The sequence below is a fragment of the Rutidosis leptorrhynchoides genome, chromosome 3 (genome assembly GCF_046630445.1).
Source record: "Rutidosis leptorrhynchoides isolate AG116_Rl617_1_P2 chromosome 3, CSIRO_AGI_Rlap_v1, whole genome shotgun sequence".
Taxonomy (NCBI): domain Eukaryota; kingdom Viridiplantae; phylum Streptophyta; class Magnoliopsida; order Asterales; family Asteraceae; genus Rutidosis; species Rutidosis leptorrhynchoides.
The window spans coordinates 281,772,089-281,799,478 of record NC_092335.1 but is presented as its reverse complement, the minus strand read 5'-3'; positions in this window follow the sequence as shown (position 1 = coordinate 281,799,478).

Here is a 27,390-nt window from a genome sequence, read left to right as displayed (position 1 = left end):
GATGGGGTTCGTTAGGCCTAATAGATCTATCTTTAGGATTCGCGTCAATTAGTAGATCGGTTTACTAATTCTTAGGCTACCAAGCAAAAGGGGCATATTCGGCTTCGATCATTCACCCATATAATGTAGTTTCATTTACTTGTGTCTATTTCATAAAACATTTATAAAACTGCATGTATTCTCATCCCAAAATATTAGATTTTAAAAGTGGGACTATAACTCACTTTCACAGATTTTTACTTCGTCGGGAAGTAAGACTTGACCACTGGTCGATTCACGAACCTATAACAAATATGTACATATATATATCAAAGTATGTTCAAAATATATTTACAACATTTTTAATACGTTTTAATGTTTTAAGTTTATTAAGTCCGCTGTCCTCGTTAGTAACCTACAACTAGTTGTCCACAATTAGATGTACAGAAATAAATCGATATATATTATCTTGAATCAATCCACGACCCAGTGTATACACATCTCAGGCTAGATCACAACTCAAACTATATATATTTTTGGAATCAACCTCAACCCTGTATAGCTAACTCCGACATTACTGCATATAGAGTGTCTATGGTTGTTCCAAATAATATATATAGATGGGTCGATATGATATGTCAAAACATTTGCATACGTGTCTATGGTATCCCAAGATTACATAATATATTAGAATACATGTATAATACAATATAAGTTAGCTAGGATATGATTAATATAGATTTGTTACCAATTTTCACGTAGCTACAACAAGCAAAAATAACCAATCTTGTTTTACCCATAACTTCTTCGTTTTAAATTCGTTTTGAGTGAATCCAATTGCTATGGTTTCATATTGAAATTAAGTTTATGAATCTATACAGAAAAAGTATAAGTTTATAGTCGGAATTATAGGTTACAAGTCGTTTTTGTAAAGGTAGTCATTTCAGTCGAAAGAACGACGTCTAGATGACCATTTTGGAAAACATACTTTCACTTTGAGTTTAACCATGATTTTTGGATATAGTTTCATGTTCATAAGAAAAATCATTTTCCCAAAATAACAACTTTTAAATCAAAGTTTATCATAGTTTTTAATTAACTGACCCAAAACAGCCCGCGGTGTTACTACAACTGCGTATATCCGGTTTTACGGTGTTTTTCGTGTTTTACGGTTTTAAATCATTAAGTTAGCATATCATATAGATATAGAACATGTGTTTAGTTAATTTTAAAAGTCAATTTAGAAGGATTAACTTTTGTTTGCGAGCAAGTTTAGAATTAACTAAACTATGTTCTAGTGATTTCAAGTTTAAACCTTCGAATAAGGTAGTTTTATATATATGAATGAATGATGTTATGAACATCATTACTATCTCGGGTTTTGTGGATAAACCTATTGGAAATGAGAAAATTAGATCTAACTTCAAAGGATTCTTGGATGGCTTGAAAGTTCTTGAAGCAGAATCATGACATGAAAACAAGTTCAAGTAAGATTTCCACTCGAAATAAGATTGTTATAGTTATAGAAATTGAATCAAAATTTGAATATGAGTATTACCTTATATTAGAAAGATATCTTACTGTAAATAAGAAAGATTTTTTGAGGTTGGATGATCACTTTACAAGTTGGGAAGTAAGCTAGCAAACTTGGAAGTATTCTTGATTTTATGAAACTAAAACTTATAGAATTTATGAAGAACACTTAGAACTTGAAGATAGAACTTGAGAGAGATCACTTAGATGAAGAAAATTGAAGAATGAAAGTATTTGTAGGTGTTTTTGGTCGTTGGTATATGGATTAGATATAAAGGATGTGTAATTTTGTTTTCATGTAAATAAGTCATGAATAATTACTCATATTTTTGTAATTTTATGAGATATTTCATGCTAGTTGCCAAATGATGGTTCCCACATGTGTTAGGTGGCTCACATGGGCTGCTAAGAACTGATCATTGGAGTGTATATACCAAGAGTACATACATCTAAAAGCTGTGTATTGTACGAGTACGAATACGGGTGCATACGAGTAGAATTGTTGATGAAACTGAACGAGGATGTAATTGTAAGCATTTTTGTTAAGTAGAAGTATTTGGATAAGTGTCTTGAAGTCTTTCAAAAGTGTATGAATACATATTAAAACACTACATGTATATACATTTTAACTGAGTCGTTAAGTCATCGTTAGTCGTTACATGTAAATATTGATTTGAAACCTTTAAGTTAACGATCTTGTTAAATGTTGTTAACCCAATGTTTATTATATCTAATGAGATGTTAAATTATTATATTATCATGATATTATGATATATTACTATATCTTAATATGATATATATACATTTAAATGTCGTTACAACGATAATCGTTACATATATGTCTCTTTTCGAAATCCTTAAGTTAGTAGTCTTGTTTTTACATATGTAGTTCATTGTTAATATACATAATGACACGTTTACTTATCATTTATCATGATTAAACATAGTGTATCAATATCTTAATATGATTCATATGTATTTAGTAAGACGTTGGTATAACGATAATCGTTATATATATCGTTTCGAGTTTCTTAATTCAATAAACTGAATTTTATGTATATAACTCATTGTTAAAATACCTAATGAGATACTTACTTATCATAATATCATGTTAACTATATATATAATCATATATATGTCATCATATAGTTTTTACAAGTTTTAACGTTCGTGAATCACCGGTCAACTTGGGTGGTCAATTGTCTATATGAAACCTATTTCAATTAATCAAGTCTTAACAAGTTTGATTGCTTAACATTATGGAAACACTTAATCATGTAAATAAAAATTTCATTTAATATATATAAACATGGAAAAGTTCGGGTCACTACAGTACCTACCCGTTAAATAAATTTTGTCTCGAAATTTTAAGCAGTTGGAGGTGTTGACGTATCTTCTGGAAATAAGTGCGGGTATTTCTTCTTCATCTGATCTTCTCGTTCCCAAGTGAACTCGAGTCCTCTACGAGCATTCCATCGAACCTTAACAATTGGTATCTTGTTTTGTTTTAGTCTTTTAACCTCACGATCCATTATTTCGACGGGTTCTTCGATGAATTGAAGTTTTTTGTTGATTTGGATTTCGTCTAATGGAATAGTGAGATCTTCTTTAGCAAAACATTTCTTCAAATTCGAGACGTGGAAAGTGTTATGTACAGCCGAGAGTTGTTGAGATAACTCAAGTCGGTAAGCTACTGGTCCGACACGATCAATAATCTTGAATGGTCCAATATACCTTGGATTTAATTTCCCTCGTATACCAAATCGAACAACGCCTTTCCAAGGTGCAACCTTAAGCATGACCATCTCTCCAATTTTAAATTCTATATCTTTTCTTTTAATGTCGGCGTAGCTCTTTTGTCGACTTTGGGCGGTTTTCAGCCGTTGTTGAATTTGGATGATCTTCTCGGTAGTTTCTTGTATTATCTTTGGACCCGTAATCTGTCTATCCCCCACTTCACTCCAACAAATCAGAGACCTGCACTTTCTACCATAAAGTGCTTCAAACGGCGCCATCTCAATGCTTGAATGGTAGCTGTTGTTGTAGGAAAATTCTGCTAACGGTAGATGTCGATCCCAACTGTTTCCAAAATCAATAACACATGCTCGTAGCATGTCTTCAAGCATTTGTATTATCCTTTCACTCTGTCCATCAGTTTGTGGATGATAGGCGGTACTCATGTCTAGACGAGTTCCTAATGCTTGCTGTAATGTCTGCCAGAATCTTGAAATAAATCTGCCATCCCTATCTGAGATAATAGAGATTGGTATTCCATGTCTGGAGACGACTTCCTTCAAATACAATCGTGCTAACTTCTCCATCTTGTCATCTTCTCTTATTGGCAGGAAGTGTGCTGATTTGGTGAGACGATCAACTATTACCCAAATAGTATCAAAACCACTTGCAGTCCTTGGCAATTTAGTGATGAAATCCATGGTAATGTTTTCAAATTTCTATTCCTAGATTTCGGGTTGTTGAAGTAGACATGATGGTTTCTGATGCTCAGCTTTGACATTAGAACACGTCAAACATTCCCCTACGTATTTAGCAACATCGGCTTTCATACCTGGCCACCAAAAATGTTTCTTGATATCCTTGTACATCTTCCCCGTTCCAGGATGTATTGAGTATCTGGTTTTATGAGCTTCTCTAAGTACCATTTCTCTCATATCTCCAAATTTTGGTACCCAAATTCTTTCAGCCCTATACCGGGTTCCATCTTCCCGAATATTAAGATGCTTCTCCAATCCTTTGGGTATTTCATCCTTTAAATTTCCCTCTTTTAAAACTCCTTGTTGCGCTCCTTTATTTGAGTAGTAAGGTTATTGTGAATCATTATATTCATAGATTTTACACGAATGGGTTCTCTGTCCTTTCTGCTCAAGGCGCCGGCTACCACATTTACCTTCCCCGGGTGGTAACGAATCTCAAAGTCGTAATCATTCAACAATTCAATCCACCTACGCTGCCTCATGTTCAGTTGTTTCTGATTAAATATGTGTTGAAGACTTTTGTTGTCAGTATATATAATACTTTTGACCCCATATAAGTAGTGCCTCCAAGTCTTTAATGCAAAAACAACCGCGCCTAATTCCAAATCATGCGTCGTATAATTCTGTTCATGAATCTTCAATTGCCTAGATGCATAAGCAATTACTTTCGTTCGTTGCATTAATACACAACTGAGACCTTGCTTTGAGGCGTCACAATATATCACAAAATCATCATTCCCTTCAGGTAATGACAATATATGTGCCGTAGTTAACTTTTTCTTTAACAATTGAAACGCTTTCTCTTGTTCATCTTTCTATTCAAATTTCTTCCCTTTATGCGTTAATACAGTCAAGGGTTTTGCTATTCTGGAAAAATCTTGGATGAACCTTCTGTAGTAGCCAGCTAGTCCTAAAAACTAGCGTATGTGTTTCAGAGTTTTCGGGGTTTCCCACTTTTCAACGGTTTCAATCTTTGCTGGATCCACCTGAATACCTTCTTTGTTCACTATGTGACCGAGGAATTGAACTTCTTCCAACCAAAATGCACACTTTGAAAACTTAGCGTACAGTTTTTCTTTTCTCAGCAACTCTAGCACTTTTCTCAAATGTTCTTTGTGCTCTTGATCATTCTTCGAGTAAATAAGTATGTCATCGATGAAAACAATGAGAAACTTGTCAAGATATGGCCCACACACTCGGTTCATGAGGTCCATGAACACAGCTGGTGCGTTAGTTAATCCAAATGGCATAACCATAAACTCGTAATGACCGTAACGCGTCCTAAAAGCAGTCTTTGGAATATCATCCTCCTTCACCAGCATTTGATGATATCCAGAACGTAAATCGATCTTTGAATAAACAGATGAGCCTTGTAGTTGATCAAATAAGTCGTCGATTCTCGGTAGTGGGTAGCGGTTCTTGATGGTAAGTTTGTTCAACTCTCGGTAGTCGATACACAACCTGAATGTACCATCATTCTTCTTGACAAACAGAACAGGAGCTCCCCATGGTGATGTACTTGATCGAATGAAACCACGCTCTAAAAGTTCCTGTAACTGACTTTGTAATTCTTTCATTTCGCTGGGTGCGAGTCTGTATGGAGCACGAGCTATTGGTGCAGCTCCTGGTACAAGGTCTATTTGAAATTCAACGAATCGATGTGGGAGTAATCCCGGTAATTCTTTCGGAAATACATCAGAAAATTCTTTTGCGACGGGAACATCACTGATGTTCTTTTCTTCAGGTTTAACTTCCTCGATGTGTTCTAGAATGACATAACAACCTTTTCTTATTAGTTTTTGCGCCTTCAAATTACTAATAAGATTTAATTTCGCGTTGTTCTTTTCTCCGTACACCATTAAAGGTTTTCCTTTTTCACGCATAATGTGAATCGCATTTTTGTAACAAACAACCTCTGCTCTCACCTTTTTCAACTAGTCCATGCCAATTATTACGTCAAAACTCCCTAACTCGACTGGTATTAAATCAATTTTAAATGTTTCATCCCTCTATTTAATTTCTCTCTCCCGACATATATTATCTGCTGAAATTAATCTACCGTTTGCTAATTCGAGTAAAAATTTACTATCCAAAGGTGTCAATGGGCAACTTAATTTTGCACAAAATTCTCTACTCATATAGCTTCTATCCGCACCCGAATCAAATAAAACATAAGCAGATTTATTGTCAATAAGAAATGTACCCGTAACAAGCTCCGGGTCTTCCTATGCTTCTGCCTCATTAATATTGAAAACTCTTCCACGGCCCTGCCCATTAGTATTCCCCTGATTCAGGCAATTTCTAATAATGTGGCCTGATTTTCCACATTTATAACAAACAGCGTTGGTATTACTTGCTCCGACACTATTCGTTTCGGCATTACTTATTCCGACATTATTTGTTCCTTAGTTCTGTTAAACATTGGTCCGTAGACCTCACACTTTGTCGCGCTATGACCATTTTTTTTACACCTGTTGCAAAATGTCGTGTAAAACCCCTGATGATTTTCTTCACGCCTATGACATGGCTGTTTTTGGTTTATGTTGCCATTGTTGTTATTGAGGTTGTTGTTGTGATTGTTATTATTATTGGTATGATTGTTGTAGTTGTTGTTGTTGTTGTGCCGTTTGTTGTAGTTGCGATTGATGTTGCGATTGTTGGGACAGTTGTTGTTGTATTGATGACTCTTATCACCGTTTTCCTCCCACTTTCTTTTGACTAGCTTCACGTTGGCCTCTTCGGCCGCCTGTTCTTTAATTCTTCCCTCAATCTGGTTCACTAGTTTATGAGCCATTCTACATGCCTTTTGTATGGAGGCAGGCTCATGTGAACTTATATCTTCTTGGATTCTCTACGGTAACCCTTTCACAAATGCGTCGATCTTCTCTTCCTCATCTTCGAACGCTCTCGGACACAATAGGCACAATTCTGTGAATCTTCTTTCGTACGAAGTAATATCGAATCCCCGTGTTCGTAACCCTCTAAGTTCTGACTTGAGCTTATTGACCTCGGTTCTGGGACGGTACTTCTCGTTCATCAAGTGCTTGAATGCTGACCACGGTAGCGCGTAAGTAGCATCTTGTCCCACTTGCTCTAGATAGGTATTCCTCCATGTTAACGCAATACCTGTGAAGGTATGCGTAGCGTACTTCACTTTGTCTCCTTCAGCACACTTACTTATGGCAAACACCGATTCAACTTTCTCGATCCACCGTTTCAATCCGATTGGTCCTTGCGTCCCATCAAATTTTGAAGGTTTGCAGGCAGTGAATTCCTTGTAGGAGCATCCTACACGATTTCTTGCGCCGTTAGCTGTATTGCTAGATTCAGAGTTATTGTTGATATGTAGCGCGGCCTGTACTGCGGCTATGTTTGAAGCAAGAAAGGCACGAAATTCCTCTTCGCTCATATTCAAGGTGTGTCGAGTAGTCGGTGCCATTTCCTTCAAAAGAGTCAAATGAAACAAGTTAATCATACAGAATATTAAGAGTAGTCAATAGTATCTCGTAGCATAATATGAACTCATTTATAAAAGCTTTTTCTTCATATTAGCATTTTATAAGTTTAAATTCGGGTACTACCTACCCGTTAAGTTCATACTTAGAAGCTAATATACAATTCAACTACTAAATTTCCATATGAAAAACTGATTATAATAATATATCACATACAAATATTCTTCAAACTTACAACTTTGCTATATTACATATAACATGAAATATAGTACACTTTGATACAGGACAGTTTTGAAGATAAATCTAGTTAATACGCAAGTTGTTCAGCAAAGAAAAGAAAGACACGTAATTCATAAGTCCAGAAACAAGTCATGCATTCTGGTTTTACTAAGACGACTTCCCATCCTTGGTCTTGTGGAAAATAACCGTTATGACCATTGGCTAGGCAGCATGTTGTAATGTCGTCAAAAGGACGAGGGTTTCGTAATGTCCAACAGCCCCGTAATAATCTAAAAACCTTGTTTCTCACCCCAACTACTGAATCCGTCACTTGTGGGAATGTTTTATTTAAAAGCTGCAATCCGATGTTCTTTTTCTCACTTTGGTAAGAAGCGAACATCACTAACCCGTAAGCATAACATGCTTCTTTATGTTGCATGTTAGAAGCTCTTTCTAATTCACGAAATCCTATGTTGGGATATGTTGAGTCAAAATAGGTTCTTAACCCGTAGCGTAAAATTGCATTTGGGTTCCCCGTATTTAACGCTTTAAAGAAAACACGGCGTAACTTAAAGTCTCCCCAATGTGATATACCCCACCTATCAAAGGAAATCCTTTTATAAACTAAGGCATTTCTGGAAAGTCTTTCAAATGTTTGATAAGTTAATTTCGCCATAACTAAATGTGTTGATGAATTCTTACCGACTCTAGACAAGATTTCCTCTATCATATCCTCTGGTAGGTCTTCTAAAATATTTGGTTGTCTACCCTTAACGTCCATTTTGTTTTTATACTGTAAAATAGACAAGGATTAGATTCGTAATAACAAACAATACAAACAATTTTTACATAGAACATACAAGCACACTACAATACATTTATTACACAACATGCTCACACCCCTCTAATCTGAATCACTGGTTTCTTCTTCTTCGGACTTGGTTCTTTTTCCTAATTTTCTAGGGATATATGATGTTCCTCTAATACGAGTCGTAGTTTTCCACATTGGTTTAGAAAAACCTGGTGGTTTAGAGGTTCCCGGGTTATTGTCACGATATTGAAAATACGGGTGTTGACGATACATATAAAGTTCATCGGGGTTGGAATCGGGTTTCTCTATTTTTATACCTTTTCCCTTATTATTTTCTTTCGCTTTATTAAATTGGGTCGAGGTAATTTCTATAACATCATTGGAATCCTCATCGGGATCCGATTCATCGGAAAATTGGTAATCTTCCCAATATTTTGCTTCCTCGGCGGAAACACCATTGACCATTATTAACTTTGGTCTGTTGGTTGAGGATTTTCTTTTATTAATCAATTTACTATTGGTATCAATATTTCTTCCTCCGGAACCTCTTCTTCTTCTGGTTCCTCCTCTTCCGATTCCTCCTCTTCTGGTTCCTCTTCTTCCGGTTCCTCCTCTTCCGGTTCCTCTTCGGGAATTTGTGAATCTTCCCAAAATATATTCGACTCTTCATTATTATTAGGTGAATCAATGGGATTTGTACTAGAGGTAGACATCTATCACACAATATCAAACACGTTAAGAGATTAATATATCACATAATATTTACATGTTAATAATATATAGTTTCCAACAAAAAAAATGTTAAGCAATCGTTTTTGAAGAAAAACACGATCGAAGTCCAGACTCACTAGTGCATCCTAACAAACTCGGTAAGACACACTAATGTAATTTTCTGGTTCTCTAAGACCAACGCTCTGATACCAACTGAAATGTCCCGTTCATATTGATTATAAACGTTCCATATTAATTGATTTCGTCGCGAGGTTTTGACCTCTATATGAGACGTTTTTCAAAGACTACATTCATTTTTAAAACAACCATAACCTTTATTTTATCTATAAAGGTTTAAAAAGCATTACGTAGATTATCAAATAATGATAATCTAAAATATACCGTTTACACACGACCATTATATAATGGTTTACAATAAGAATATATTACATCAAAAATAAGTTTCTTGAATGCAGTTTTTACATAATATCATAAAAGCATGGACTCCAAATCTTGTCCTTATTTTTTAGTATGCAACAGCGGAAGCTCTTAATAATCACCTGAAAATAAACATGCTTAAAACGTCAACAAAAATGTTGGTGAGTTATAGGTTTAACCTATATATTATCAAATCATAATAATAGACCACAAGATTTCATATTTCAATATACATCCCATACATAGAGATAAAAATCATTCATATGGTGAACACCTGGTAACCGATATTAACAAGATGCATATAAGAATATCCCCTATCATTCTGGGAAATCCTTCGGACATGATAAAAAAGAATTCGAAGTACTAAAGCATCCGGTACTTTCGATGGGGTTCGTTAGGCCCAATAGATCTATCTTTAGGATTCGCGTCAATTAGTAGATCAGTTTACTAATTCTTAGGCTACCAAGCAAAAGGGGCATATTCGGCTTTGATCATTCACCCATATAATGTAGTTTCATTTACTTGTGTCTATTTCGTAAAACATTTATAAAACTGCATGTATTCTCATCCCAAAATATTAAATTTTAAAACTGGGACTATAACTCACTTTCACAGATTTTTACTTCATCGAGAAGTAAGACTTGGCCACTGGTCGATTCACGAACCTATAACAAATATGTACATATATATCAAAGTATGTTCAAAATATATTTACCACATTTTTAATACGTTTTATTGTTTTAAGTTTATTAAGTCAGCTGTCCTCGTTAGTAACCTACAACTAGTTGTCCACAATTAGATGTACAGAAATAAATCGATATATATTATATTGAATCAATCCACGACCCAATGTATACACATCTCAGGATAGATCACAACTCAAACTATATATATTTTTGGAATCAACCTCAACCCTGTATAGCTAACTCCTACATTACTGCATATAGAGTGTCTATGATTGTTCCAAATAATATATATAGATGGGTCGATATGATATGTCAAAACATTTGCATACGTGTCTATGGTATTCCAAGATTACATAATATATTAGAATACATGTATAATACAATATAAGTTAGCCAGGATATGATTAATATAGATTTGTTACTAATTTTCACGTAGCTACAACAAGCAAAAATAACCAATCTTGTTTTACCCATAACTTCTTCGTTTTAAATCCGTTTTGAGTGAATCCAATTGCTATGGTTTCATATTGAACTTAAGTTTATGAATCTATATAGAAAAAGTATAAGTTTATACTCGTAATTACAGGTTACAAGTCATTTTTGTAAAGGTAGTCATTTCAGTCGAAAGAACGACGTCTAGATGACCATTTTGGAAAACATACTTCCACTTTGAGTTTAACCATGATTTTTGGATATAGTTTCATGTTCATTAGAAAAATCATTTTCCCACAATAAAAACTTTATATCAAAGTTTATCATAGTTTTTAATTAACTAACCCAAAACAGCCCGCGGTGTTACTACAACGGCGTATATCCGGTTTTACGGTGTTTTTCGTGTTTTCCTGTTTTAAATCATTAATTTAGCATATCATATAGATATAGAATATGTGTTTAGTTGATTTTAAAAGATAAGTTAGAAGGATTAACTTTTGTTTGCGAACAAGTTTAGAATTAACTAAACTATGTTCTAGTGATTTCAAGTTTAAACCTTCGAATAAGGTAGTTTTATATATATGAATCAAATGATGTTATGAACATCATTACTACCTCAGGTTTTTGGATAAACCTACCGGAAATGAGAAAATTAGATCTAGCTTCAAAGGATCCTTGGATGGCTTGAAAGTTCTTGAAGCAAAATCATGACATGAAAACAAGTTCAAGTAAGATTTCCACTCGAAATAAGATTGTTATAGTTATAGAAATTGAATCAAAATTTGAAAGATATCTTACTGTAAATAAGAAAGATTTCTTGAGGTTGGATGATCACTTTACAAGATTGGAAGTAAGCTAGCAAACTTGGAAGTATTCTTGATTTTATGAAACTAAAACTTATAGAATTTATGAAGAACACTTAGAACTTGAAGATAGAACTTGAGAGAGATCACTTAGATGAAGAAAATTAAAGAATGAAAGTGTTTGTAGGTGTTTTTGGTCATTGGTATATGGATTAGATATAAAGGATGTGTAATTTTGTTTTCATGTAAATAAGTCATGAATGATTACTCATATTTTTGTAATTTTATGAGATATTTCATGCTAGTTGCCAAATGATGATTCCCACATGTGTTAGGTGACTCACATGCGCTGCTAAGAGCTGATCATTGGAGTGTATATACTAATAGTACATACATCTAAAAGCTGTGTATTGTACGAGTACGAATATGGGTGCATACGAGTAGAATTGTTGATGAAACTGAACAAGGATGTAATTGTAAGCATTTTTGTTAAGTAGAAGTATTTGGATAAGTGTCTTGAAGTCTTTCAAAAGTGTATGAATACATATTAAAACACTACATGTATATACATTTTAACTGAGTCGTTAAGTCATCGTTAGTCGTTACATGTAAATGTTGATTTGAAACCTTTAAGTTAACGATCTTGTTAAATGTTGTTAACCCAATGTTTATTATATCTAATGAGATGTTAAATTATTATATTATCATGATATTATGATATATTACTATATCTTAATATGATATATATACATTTAAATGTCGTTACAACGATAATCGTTACATATATGTCTCTTTTCGAAATCCTTAAGTTAGTAGTCTTGTTTTTACATATGTAGTTCATTGTTAATATACATAATGACATGTTTACTTATCATTTATCATGATTAAACATAGTGTATCAATATCTTAATATGATTCATATGTATTTAGTAAGACGTTGTTATAACGATAATCATTATATATATCATTTCGAGTTTCTTAATTCGATAAACTCAATTTTATGTATATAACTCATTGTTAAAATACCTAATGAGATACTTACTTACCATAATATCATGTTAACTATATATATAATCATATATATGTCATCATATAGTTTTTACAAGTTTTAACGTTCGTGAATCACCGGTCAACTTGGGTGGTCAATTGTCTATATGAAACCTATTTCAATTAATCAAGTCTTAAGAAGTTTGATTGCTTAACATGTTGGAAACACTTAATCATGTAGATAACAATTTCATTTAATATATATAAACATGGAAAAGTTCGGGTCACCACACTGGGCGCCTCCATTGTTACATAGCTTTACTCACAAGCTCTCAAGGCTATCAAAGCACTCGAATGGGTCCGGTTCTGAGATCTGATCTCAAAGAATATCGAGGTACCTATTGTTATTTCCCAAATTATCGTTGATCAACTTGAAGAAGATGCTTATGAGAAGGTTCATGAGTCCAGCAAAGCGTTGGAAAACATTTCAATTCAAACCCTTATGGATGCCGTCGTTGATCATGCTGTTTCGGTGCAGGATCTTTTATCAATGAAGTTTTAAGCTTGCGAGCCAATGCTTGCCATGTGAAGTTACAAGGTGTGCTTTATACGGAACCTTTTAACGTTTTTGCATGGAGCTGGGGGGGTCTTGGGTGCGCCATAAGCTTTCATTGCTTTTGGCCCCTTGCGCTCACTGCCCTTGGGTGGTGCACCTGTTATTAGCGTGCTTCATGAGGCGCTTTTAACATCATGGGTGTGCCCCCATCCTTAGTTTAGTTTTTTATTTTCTTTTTTCATGGGGCAATCCGCCTGATCGCTGTGGGCGAGTGTGACGACCCAAAAATTTCCGACCAAATTTAAACTTAATCTTAAATTAATTTTGACACGATAAGCAAAGTCTGTAATGTTGAAGTCTCAATAACTTTGAACTGTGTTCATCTATTGATTTAACCTTTGACTATTCCTGACGATTCACGAACAATTGTTTGTAAATAAATATGTATATATATTTATAAAAGTATGTATATACAATAATTTGAAATAATAAAATACAATAGATCATTAAGATTAGGTATGTAAAATAATATACAAGATAATAATTTGGTTATTAAAATAAAGCTATATATAAATGTGTATGAATTCGATAAATAATTATTACGATATATATATATATTGGATTATACATAAAAGGTCAAAATATTATTTGTTATTATTAAATGATACATAAATAATAATATATAATTGTTAACACCTATTTCCTTATGAGGTAAGGCTTAGTGTGTCAACACAATACTAGAAGTTATCTAGCTTTAGGATGGTAGAGTGTTGCCGATTGATGTTTACCCTTGGGAAATAATCCCTGCAGACCCGGTTCACAAATGTAGAAACTTGTGGGGTGGCTTAATTAATCTGTCGTCCGTAGAGCGTAAAAGTGCTAGCCGGATGACTTCTAGTGAGAGAAAGTAGAGAGAGAGAGAAGTGAAGTCTCGGCTCTCAAAGTTGTCAGAATATCTGAACTGTGTAAAATGACGACCCAAGGGGTCTATTTATAGTGTCAGATCCACCGGATTATTTAGGGACACGTGTCAGATGATGATACGTTCTGTAACTCTTGATCCGAAATTCATGCTGAAAGTGGCGTTCTCCGGCCAGGGCTTACGTGCTAGACGGCCTTCAGGGCTTACGCATGACGGAGCAGCCTGTACAGCGGAGAACGCTGGACGGATAACTCCACAAAACTATTGTTTTCAGCCTTCATGATGCTACTTTTATGCAACCATTACGCCTTTTATGTGTGTATACGATAGGATACACCATTAAGTCCCTCCAGTTTAATGACTTAAGCATTTGAAAAATGTTTAAGTTATTAAATTTTGATAACGCATGCCAAACTAGCCTGCTCATTGCCCATTTGCATCGGGGAAAACATTACAGGCATTAAATGCAGACGAATTTTACTGACGCTGTTATGATTAATTTTGCACGGTTGAGATCCTTTACGCGCCTCCAGCTTTCAAAGTGTTATTTCGTACCCCACGTTTAAACTCACTCGTACACATGTCTCAATCGTGGCCATAAAAATTACATCGATGAACTCCTATATAAACCATCATAACCCTTTTACCTTCACTTTTTTACCTTTGCTGTCATAACCCGACCTTAACAATAAGGACGAATACAATAACATATGATTTCATCGCGAGGTATTGACCTTTATATGCGACGTTTTTCAAAAACTGCATTCATTTTTAAAATACAAACAATAGCTTTTATTACAAATACAAGGTTTAAACAACATAATAATGATTATCGTTTAGCGATAATCTTAGCCTTACAAATTTTACATGTGATGATAACAACACGATTTCCAACATATTTTACATTACAAATTCTCCGATATGCAGTTTTATTTTTGACACAAATTTGCATACTCAAGATCTTGCTTAAATTCAACATGTTGCAGCGGAAGCTTTTAGTTATCACCTGAGAATAAACATGCTTAAAATGTCAACATAAAGTTGGTGAGATATAGGTTTAATGCCGGCAACGTTATAAATATAGACCACAAGATTTCATATATAAACGTTTTAATAAAAATATTCTAAGTTGTTGAGCACTTGATAACCATACTTAACATTTAATCAACGTCGCATATTCCCTTTATTATGAAATCCTACTACACCGTACCAAGTGTAGTCACCGAAACGAAGTACTGTGCAACCGTTGAATATTGGTCGTCCAGTTCGGTTGGGGTTGTCAGGCCTGATAGATCTATCAACAGGATTCGCGTTTACAATACCTCATGTAAATAGTAGTTACCAAGTTATAGGGAAGTATGCCAGTGGTACAACTCAACGTAGAATATATATTTTTAATCACTTGTGTCCATAACGTAAATCATAAAATGCATGTATTCTCATCCCGAAATATTTAGAGTTTAAAAGTGGGACTATATACTCACTTTTTCCTTGAAGGTATTTAACTCGACTTGGTCTCCGATAGATATCACGAACCTAACCATATATATAATATATCAACATATTTTCTTTTCAAGTAATCGTTACATATATATATATATATATATATATATATATATATATATATATATATATATATATATATATATATATATATATATATATATATATATATATATATATATATATATATATATACTTATAATACTTTTAATATTTTCTTAGTCCGTAGTTAGCAGTCCGATGTTAGTGGTCCACAATTAGTTGCTCAATAAAATAAATAAAGACCCATCGTATTCGTATTGATCAGAATTAATCTCGACCCATGGTACCATGTTGTCAAATGACGTGTTGCGTACATAAAGTACCGTGTTGTCAAATGGCGTGTTGCGTACAATGTAACGACCCGACTTTTTCGACTTGCTTTTATGCCTTGTATTTTAGCGAAACTGCGTATTTGTGCGTACTGTGTTACTTTATTACTCCGAAACCTTGGAACACATGTTTTATATTCATATTTACATTAAAACGTGCCTTGGTGTATGTAGAATGCTTAACTTGTCCATTGGATGCTTTATAACCGTTAGTGTTATTTACCGTTACGATTAAAACACGGACTGCGCGCACGTTTGACTTTTGTCGGAACCGGAACTTTTAGACTGCGAAATATTAATTATTATTTTCTAATAATAATTACCTGGGCTTTTGGATGTTTAATTTTATTTATTTAATTGTTAAAGCCCAATAGTTAGCCTTTTTGGACTTTTTACCTTGTTGGGCTCAAGCCCACCCTACTCTAGCTAGTGACCCAATTAATTAGCCCAAGTATTATTATAGTGGCCCATAATAATAAATAAATTAATTAATGAGTCATACTAGCATAATGGATAAGGATTATCAACTTTGTTACATAAGATTCTAGCAAAAGGACATACTTTAGACACCATTAGCCAAAAAGCAAGATTTTGTCCCCCCTCCCCCTCTAAAATTCATCCACCACCACCACCATATGGCTTGCCACCTCATCAATCCATGTGATATCCATTTGCTTATAAATACTAGCCTTAAGCCCCTCATTCCAACACTTGATCATTTTGGCATTTCACACACTTATTCTTTCTTTCTTTCCTAGCTTGTAAGTTCTCTCTTTTCTCCCTCTTTTCTTCTTAATTTCGTGGCTATCATCATCATCAAATGGAAGATCAAGTTCCTTCTAGCTTTAATCTTACTTATATCTTGTTGATTCAAGCATGAATCTTTCAAGAACAATAAAGATTCAAGCTTTTTAGCTTGAATCTTCATAACTTTTGTAGATCTACTTCTTTTATACTTTAATCTTTCTATTTTATGATAAAGATTCAAACTTTTGTTTGTAATCTTCATGCATCTTCAAGATCCAAGCTTTATGCTTCAAGATCTTCAAGAACAATCAAGATGCAAGCTTTCTAGCTTGAATCTTCATATCTTTTTATTAGATCTAAGTTCTTTTTTCTTTGATCATGTTGTTTTGTAAAAGATTCAAACTTGTGTTTGTTATCTTCATATATCTTAAAGATCCAAGCTTTATGCTTCAAGATCTTCAAGAACACTTAAAGGTTCAAGCTTTCTAGCTTTGTAACCTTGTAACTTGTGTGAAATGGATCCAAGCTCTTTAGCTTAGGGTTCCATCACCTCTTTTGACTTAGATTGTGTTCATACTTGTTAAATTGATGTAAAGTTTGTAACTTTAGTTGTTATTGTGACTTGTATTAGTGTTAAGACTAAGGACATGATGTAACCTTGGTTCATCATCCATCTAAGACTCATGAATGAGTTGTATTCTTACTTGGTCTTAACATATTGTGTATTGATGGTGAATCTTGGTCAAAAGTGATGCTAAACCATCAACGAGTTGTACACTTGAAGCTACAAGCATCAAGGATGAGAACCGTGATGAGCATCAAGCACCAAGAACCCCACCGGAGCACTTGTCCACTGATTTTTGTATCAGATCAGACCACCTGGGCTACTGGAAAGTTGATTTTCAGTTATCTCGATTCGATTAGATGATTTTTCATTTAGGCCTCGTCTTAATACGAGTTACGGTTTAGGAGTTATTTCCCTCCGAGAGTCACTACACCCTATTAACGTTGTGCTGAAATTTCTGACCTACTCGCACACAAACCGTCGCCACGGTCAAACGAAGACGAGTTAGGTTCTGAAAATTGGTCAGCTATTAGGGGACTCATATACGGAGCCATATCCACTGACCATGCATCTTTTTGCTTTACGTAGAAGTCGTAGCAGCTGACCGAAGTCAGCCCATTGTTTCGATCTCTATTTTTGTCAAACTTACTTAGCTTTTATGATGTTGAATGATAATGATGATGACACTTAAACTTATTTTATGCACTATTAGAACTTATTAAGAAAACCTACTGACCTAGTAACCTTTGATTTAGGTTGACGACCTTTCGGACCGACTTACTACTTGCGTACTTTCATTACCGACTTTACCGCTTTTATCACTGTGACTTATAGCATCCCTTTTTACTTTAACTATTTTGGGACTGAGAATACATGCGCTTTTTACGTTTTACATACTAGGCATGAGTACTTAAACTTTGTATGTATGTGGGTTATATAACGGCATAAACATTCCCTTTAGCACGGTAACGTTTAGTCATTGATTTTTGAACCGGTGAACGCGAATCTTAGATATGGATCCATAGGGTTTGACATCCCCACTCGGGCTAGTCGCGCTAGCATTTAATGGGTGTTTAATACTTCGTGAACATACGCACTCGCCAAGTGTACTTTCAGGGGATTATAAACGTTAAGTTTAGTTACCGGGTGCCCACGGTTATGCATATACTTTTCATACTGTTTTGATACGCTGTTTGCAGCACTGAAATCTCGTAGCCTATCTTATGTTACTGTTACAACTTAAACTATAGCTCACCAACATTCGTGTTGACTTTTAAGCGTGTATTTCTCAGGTGCCTAGAGGTTTATTGCTTCCGTTGTTACACTTGCTGTCATGCTATTATTGAATTGCTGTTAAGGACCTGCTGTGTTAGATATCTGCCGCATAACTTAGAGATGTCTCAATCATGAAACTTATGTTTTGCATTCGTAAACTTATGTTATTTTGGAACAATAGTTTGTAATAAGTCTTATGATATGTTATCTTTGTAAAACGTTATCTTTTTTATGAATGCAAATCGGTTTTCAAACAGCGTATAGTGTTTGACCTTGTTATGATCCTGTTGTTGATGATCCGTACATGATGGTTTTGTACGGGGCATCACAGCTGGTATCAGAGCATTGGTTGTAGGGAATTATGTTGCATTAGTGAGTCTAGGACCGACCCGAGTAGGATTCACTAATAGGACTAATCTACAACTTGCTAGTTTACTTGTTTCTGCATGCTACTGCTTACTTTTACTGCTATGTGATCTTACTGCATGCTATTGCTTATCTTTACTGCCATGCGAACTTGATGTATGCCTATTTCTTCCTTTGCATGATTACTCTCTGCTTTCACATGTTATTACTGTTTAGCACTGTTGTTATTGCCATGCTAGGATGCTATAGTGCATAATACTTGCTTGCTTATGACTTACTGATATGGAAAATTTATTTTCCTTGTTCAGATGTCGAATATTCCACCTGTCATTATTTTGGACAGCGATTCAGACTCGTCAGCCACCTCACCTACTGCTGCTACCGACACACAGATCCCGTTAACCAGTGACCCCGGCGCTTCATCCTCCGGAACCAGCAGCCATACACCTGTACCGGTGGTTACCGCAGTCAGAGCCCAGGACCCTCCGGAGATTCCAGCTCCAGTTGCCCCGGTACCTCAGGAGCCACAGCCCCGCCCCAATGGAGTTGTAATTCCTGCAGATCTTGGGGAAGGTCCAGTTCGTAATGAACGTAACCACTGGTGCCGCCCGATGGACATCTCGTGCCAATCGGACCCGCCAGATACCGACAGATGATGGCCGCCCGGGGAGGGCCACCTGTGGTGTCACCCCCAGCTAGTTCAGACGACTCATCCACAGACCACTCTAGTGATGATGATTCCGACGAGGAGGACCCTGTTGATACACCTGTGCAGCCACCCTCCACCCCGCCGAAGAAGCAGTACCGTTTCGATGTCACCGTTATTCTGGGGATCAACGGAGGTCGAGCGTTCACTAACGCACATGGTCAGCGTCGTAGGGTTACCGCCCGTAAGCGGGTCGTGCTTTACCCGGCTGATCCGTTCATGCGTAAGCCTTACCACCATGCAGCATCTACCTCTGGAGCCGGACCATCTGCACCACCAGAACCATCTGCACCACCAGCAACACCTACACCAGCAGCACCACCTGCACCAGCAGCACCGCCTGCTCTGCCAGCCCCTCCCTCTGTCGAGGAACTGGCAAGGGAGGTGGAGATCCTCCGTGCTCGGGTAACTGAGCTCGAGGAGCAGATGTCCCATGTGCTGGACATCCTTTACCCACCGTCACCATAGAGCTTTGTAGTAGGTTTCATTTTGTAATCTCATTTTAGTTCCATGTTTTCCTTATGTAATGTACGAACTTATGTATACAACTCTTTATTAATGGAACCTTGTATTGTTAAATTCTTGCACAGTGTTCTATTTACATTATTGTTTGTTGGTTTTGCGGTATTTATACCTGGTTGCATTACTATATTGGCATGCGTTGTGTTGTTTCCCTGTTTACTATATACGGTATTATTGTATGTTGTATGCTGGATTTTGGCTTGAGTCAAAATTTCTGTTTCGAAGGGCAATGGCAAACACACGAACAACACCCACAGTAGCTCAAATCGAAGAGATGATTAATGAACGAGTCACCGCAGCCTTGGCGGAAATGAACCCTCAAGCTGAACCACCGCCGGTTATCCAACCCGTTCGAAAAGAGTGCACCTACAAGGAATTCCAGAGCTGTAAGCCACATAACTTCAGCGGAACTGAGGGGCCTGTTGGTCGCACAAGATGGTTTGAAAAGCTTGAATCAGTATTCCGAGTCAGCAACTGTTCCGAGTCCAACAAAACCAAATTTGCTTCCTGCACACTATCTGATGGCTCCCTCACGTGGTGGAACACCATGGCTCAGGCACAAGGTATTGATGAGGCATATGCTACCCCATGGGAGGAGTTCAAAGCGGCTATGATTGATGAGTATTGTCCGAGAACCGAGATACAAAAGATGGAAATAGAGTTTATGCAATTGAAAGCTGTTGGCAACGATCTCGATGGTTACAATCGGAGGTTTCTTGAGTTAGCTCTTATGTGTCCTACCATGGTCACCCCGGAATTCAAGCGTATGGAGAGATACTTTTGGGGACTCCCTAAGTCCATTAAGGGTAATGTCACCTCGTCCAAGCCACCGAATGTTCCCGAAGCAATGTGCATGGCGCATACACTTATGAATCAGATTCTCATCGATGAACCGGAGAAGTCCAAGTCTGAAGTGGGTAGTGGTGAGAAGCATAAGTGGGATAATAACAAGGGAAGAACCTATGATCAAACCCCTTCCAAGAGGCACAACAACGGTGGAAACCCCAACCCAGGCACAAGTTCAAACCCGAACTACAAGGGCACTCTACCGTAGTGCAAGAGGTGTTACAAACACCACACTGGGTACTGTAATGCGATCTGTGAAAAGTGCAACCGGATCGAACATGTTGGTAAGAACTGCAAGATTTCCATCCCAGCTGCAAGGACAAACCCGAATGGGCCAAGGAAATGCTATGAGTGTGGACAACAGGGCCACTTAAGGAATGATTGCCCCAATAAGAAGAAGGACGGCGGACCACCGCGTGGTAGAGCTTTTAATGTTAATGCAAGGGATGCACGCGAGAACCCCGACTTGGTGACAGGTATATTCACTATCAACAATCTTTTAGCTTCTGTCCTATTTGATACTGGTGCCGATAGAAGTTATGTATGTAGACACTTTTGCGATAAGATAAATTGGTCATTAGTTCCTTTAAAATAAAGTATGCTTGTCGAGGTAGCCAACGGTAAACTTGAAAAGGTTGAACAAATTGGCCGAGGAGCTATTATTAATATAGCTGGTGTGGATTTCGAAATTGACTTGATACCTATCAAATTGGGAAGCTTTGACGTGATTGTCGGCATGGACTGGTTGACTAAAGTAAGGGCCGATATTATTTGTGGAGATAAAGCTCTTCGTATACCACAAGGAGACGGTGAGCCACTGACTATTTACGGAGAGAGATGTAACTCGAAGCTGAACCTCATTAGTTGTATGAAAGCGCAGAAGATTATGAAGAAAGGACGACTTGCCGTTTTAGCACACGTGAAGGCCTTAGAATCAGAGGAGAAGAGTGTGAATGATGTGCGAATTGTGAATGAATTCCCCGACGTCTTTCAGGAAGAACTGCCTGGATTACCGCCACCAAGAGCAGTGGAGTTCCAGATCGATCTAGTGCCGGGAGCTGCACCCATAGCTCGTGCGTCTTATCGTCTGGTACCTTCAGAACTGTAAGAATTGCAGAGTCAACTGCAGGAATTGCTCGACCGAGGGTTTATCCAACCGAGCTCGTCGCCTTAGGGCGCACCTATTTTATTCGTGAAGAAGAAGGACGGATCTTTCCGCATGTGTATCGACTACCGCGAACTCAACAAGTTGACGATTAAGAACCGATATCCTCTTCCCCGAATTGACGATCTTTTTGATCAGCTACAAGGATCGAGCGTTTATTCTAAGATCGATTTGCGATCAGGTTATCACCAATTGAGGGTGTAGGAGAGTGATGTGATGAAGACTGCGTTTAGAACCCGCTATGGTCATTACGAGTTTCTCGTGATGCCATTCGGTTTAACCAACGTACCCGCTGTGTTCATGGACCTCATGAATCGTGTCTGCAAGCCTTATCTGGATAAATTCGTTATCGTCTTCATAGATGATATCCTCATCTACTCTAAGAGCGAAGAAGAACATGAACAACATCTTCGGTTAGTGCTCGAACTCTTGAGACAAGAGCAGCTTTATGCCAAATTATCCAAGTGTGAATTTTGGTTGAAGGAAGTCCAATTTCTGGGTCATATTGTGAGTGATCAAGGTATCAACGTTGACCCCGCCAAGATTGAAGCTATCAACAAGTGGGAGACACCCACTACTCTGGCTCACATCCGCCAATTTCTAGGTCTTGCCGGTTATTACCGAAGGTTCATTGAAGGTTTCTCTTTGATTTCGCGTCCTTTGACTGCGTTAACTCATAAAGGAAAGAAGTTTGTTTGGGAAAAAGAACAAGAAGCAGCATTTCAAACCCTGAAGCAGAAGTTAACCACCGCACCTATCCTATCTCTTCCTGAAGGCAGTGATGACTTCGTTGTGTACTGCGATGCTTCGAGGAATGGTTTCGGATGTGTGTTGATGTAAAGAACGAAGGTTATTGCCTATGCATCTCATCAACTGAAGTTCCACGAGCGAAACTACACTACTCATGATCTCGAACTTGGAGCCGTCGTCTTCGCATTGAAGCTGTGGAGACACTATCTTTATGGAACAAAGAGTACTATCTTTACCGATCACAACAGTCTCTAACACATCTTCAATCAGAAGCAACTAAACATGAGACAGTGTCGATGGATTGAGACGCTAAACGACTACGATTGTGAACTCCATTACCATCCTGGCAAGGCCAATATTGTAGCCGACGCTCTGAGCCGGAAGGAGAGGACGGTACCTCTTCGCGTTCGGGCTCTGAACATCACCATCCATTCGAATCTTCACAGTCAAATTCAAGTAGCCCAAGAAGAGGCTCTCAAGGAGGAGAACATATCTCGTGAATACCTGAACATTCTCGTCTCTAAATTCGAGGTTAAGGAGTCTGGACTCCGATGTTATGCCGGAAGAATTTGGGTACCTCGTTATGGAGATCTACGGAACCTTATACTTGATGAAGCCCACAAGTCGAGATATTCGATTCATCCAGTAGCCAAAAAAATGTACCACGATCTTAAGGAACAGTATTGGTGGCCAAATCTTAAGAAGGATGTTGCAACTTATGTTGGAAGGTGTTTGACTTGTTCGAAGGTTAAAGCTGAACATCAGAGGCCATCTAGATTACTTCAACAACCAGAAATCCCACAATGGAAATGGGAAACAATTACAATGGATTTCATCACGAAGCTACCAAAGACGGTGGGCGGATACGATACAATCTGGGTTATCATTGACCGTCTTACCAAATCTGTTCATTTTCCAGCGATGAGAGAAACAGATACAATGGAGAGACGTGCTCAATTATACATCAAAGAGGTGGTATCTCATCATGGTGTGCCCTTATCAATCATCTCATATCGCGATCCCCGTTTTGCTTCCAGATTCTGGCGTTCTTTGGAAGAAGCCTTGGGAACTCGTCTCGACATGAGCACCGCGTATCACCCCCAGACTGACGGTCAGAGCAAACGAACGATTCAGACTTTAGAGGACATGTTACATGCCTATGTTATTGACTTCGGAAAGTCTTGGGAAAGGCATCTGCCGCTGGCCGAATTCTCTTACAACAACAGTTATCATTCAAGTATTAAAGCCGCACCTTTTGAAGTGTTGTATGGCCGCAAGTGCCGTTCTCCTATTTGTTGGGCCGAGTTAGGCGAAGTGCAAATCACCGGACCCGAGATAGTCCATGAAACGACGGAGAAGATTTCTCAGATTCAGGCGAGACTTAAGACTGCCCGTGATCGCCAAAAGAGTTATGCTGATCTTAAACGTAAAGACTTCGAATTTAACGTAGGTGACCGTGTGATGTTGAAGGTTGCACCTTGGAAAGGTGTAATTCGTTTTGGGAAACGCGGAAAGTTGAACCCGCGATACATCGGACCCTTTGAAATTTTGGAACGTGTCGGACCAGTTGCTTACCGTTTGGATCTTCCGACTCAATTGAGTGCCGTTCATCCTACCATTTATGTATCAAATTTAAAGAAATGTCTCGCTCCACCGGAACTTATCATACCATTGGAAGAACTTACCATTGATGACCAACTCCACTTCGTGGAAGAACCTATCGAAATTATGGACCGTGAGGTCAAAACCTTGAAACGCAATAAGATTCCAATTGTCCGAGTTCGATGGAATGCCAAGCGTGGACCTGAGTTTACCTAGGAACGAGAGGATCAAATGATGCAGAAGTATCCTCACCTTTTCCCGACTCCAACACCTGCCTCAGCTTAAATTTCGGGACAAAATTTCCAATAACAGGTGGGTAATGTAACGACCCGACTTTTTCGACTTGCTTTTATGCCTTGTATTTTAGCGAAACTGCGTATTTGTGCGTACTGTGTTACTTTATTACTCCGGAACCTTGGCACACGTGTTTTATATTCATATTTACTTTAAAACATGCCTTGGTGTATGTAGAATGCTTAACTTGTCCATTGGATGCTTTATAACCGTTAGTGTTATTTACCGTTACGATTAAAACGCGGACTGCGCGCACGTTTGACTTTTGTCGGAACCGGAACTTTTGAACTGCGAAATATTAATTATTATTTTCTAATAATAATTACCTGGGCTTTTGGATGCTTAATTTTATTTATTTAATTGCTAAAGCCCAATAGTTAGCCTTTTTGGACTTTTTACCTTGTTGGGCTCAAGCCCACCCTACTCTAGCTAGTGACCCAATTAATTAGCCCAAGTATTATTACTAGTGGCCCATAATAATAAATAAATAATAAATTAATTAATTAATGAGTCATACTAGCATAATGGATAAGGATTATCAACTTTGTTACATAAGATTCTAGCAAAAGGACATACTTTAGACACCATTAGCCAAAAAGCAAGATTTTGTCCCCCCTCCCCCTCTAAATTTCGTCCACCACCACCACCATATGGCTTGCCACCTCATCAATCCATGTGATATCCATTTACTTATAAATACTAGCCTTAAGCCCCTCATTCCAACACTTGATCATTTTGGTATTTCACACACTTATTCTTTCTTTCTTTCCTAGCTTGTAAGTTCTCTCTTTTCTCCCTCTTTTCTTCTTAATTTCGTGGCTATCATCATCATCAAATGGAAGATCAAGTTCCTTCTAGCTTTGATCTTACTTATATCTTGTTGATTCAAGCATGAATCTATCAAGAACAATAAAGATTCAAGCTTTTTACCTTGAATCTTCATAACTTTTGTAGATCTACTTCTTTTATACTTTAATCTTTCTATTTTATGATAAAGATTCAAACTTTTGTTTGTAATCTTCATGCATCTTCAAGATCCAAGCTTTATGCTTCAAGATCTTCAAGAACAATCAAGATGCAAGCTTTCTAGCTTAAATCTTCATATCTTTTTGTTTGATCTAAGTTCTTTTTGCTTTGATCATGTTGTTTTGTGAAAAAGATTCAAACTTGTGTTTGTTATCTTCATATATCTTAAAGATCCAAGCTTTATGCTTCAAGATCTTCAAGAACACTTAAAGGTTCAAGCTTTCTAGCTTTGTAACCTTGTAACTTGTGTGAAATGGATCCAAGCTCTCAAGCTTAGGGTTCCATCACCTCTTTTGACTTAGATTGTGTTCATACTTGTTAAATTTATGTAAAGTTTGTAACTTTAGTTGTTATTGTGACTTGTATTAGTGTTAAGACTAAGGATATGATGTAACCTTGGTTCATCATCCATCTAAGACTCATGAATGAGTTGTATTCTTACTTGGTCTTAACATATTGTGTATTGATGGTGAATCTTGGTCAAAAGTGATGCTAAACCATCAACGAGTTATACACTTGAAGCTACAAGCATCAAGGATGAGAACCGTGATGAGCATCGAGCACCAAGAACCCCACCGGAGCACTTGTCCACTGATTTTCATATCTGATTATACTACCTGGGCTACTGGAAAGTTGATTTTCAGTTAGCTCGGTTCGAGTAGATGATTTTCTGTTTAGGCCTCGTCTTAATACGAGTTACGGTTTAGGAGTTATGGCCCTCCGAGAGTCACTACACCCTATTAACGTTGTGCTAAAATTTCTGACCTACTCGCACATAAACCGTCGCCACGGTCAAACGAAGACGAGTTAGGTTCTGAAAATTGGTCAGCTATTAGGGGACTCATATACGGAGCCATATCCACTGACCATGCATCTTTTCGCTTTACGTAGAGGTCGTAGCAGCTGACCGAAGTCAGCCCATTATTTCGATCTCTATTTTTGTCAAACTTACTTAGCTTTTATGATGTTGAATGATGATGATGATGACACTTAAACTTATTTTATGCACTATTAGAACTTATTAAGACAACCTACTGACCTAGTAACCTTTGATTTAGGTTGACGACCTTTTGGACCGACTTACTACTTGCGTACTTTCATTACCGACTTTACCGCTTTTATCACTGTGAGTTATAGCATCCCTTTTTACTTTAACTATTTTGGGACTGTGAATACATGCGCTTTTTACGTTTTACATACTAGGCATGAGTACTTAAACTTTGTATGTATGTGGGTTATATAACGGCATAAACATTCCCTTTAGCACGGTAACGTTTAGTCATTGGTTTTTGAACCGGTGAACGCGAATCTTAGATATGGATCCATAGGGTTTGACATCCCCACTCGGGCTAGTCGCGCTAGCATTTAACGGGTGTTTAATACTTCGTGAACATACGCACTCGCCAAGTGTACTTTCAGGGGATTATAAACGTTAAGTTTAGTTACCGGGTGCCCACGGTTATGCATATACTTTTCATACTGCTTTGATACGCTGTTTGCAGCACTGAAATCTCGTGGCCTATCTTATGTTACTGTTACAACTTAAACTATAGCTCACCAACATTCGTGTTGACTTTTAAGCGTGTATTTCTCAGGTGCCTAGAGGTTTATTGCTTCCGCTGTTACAC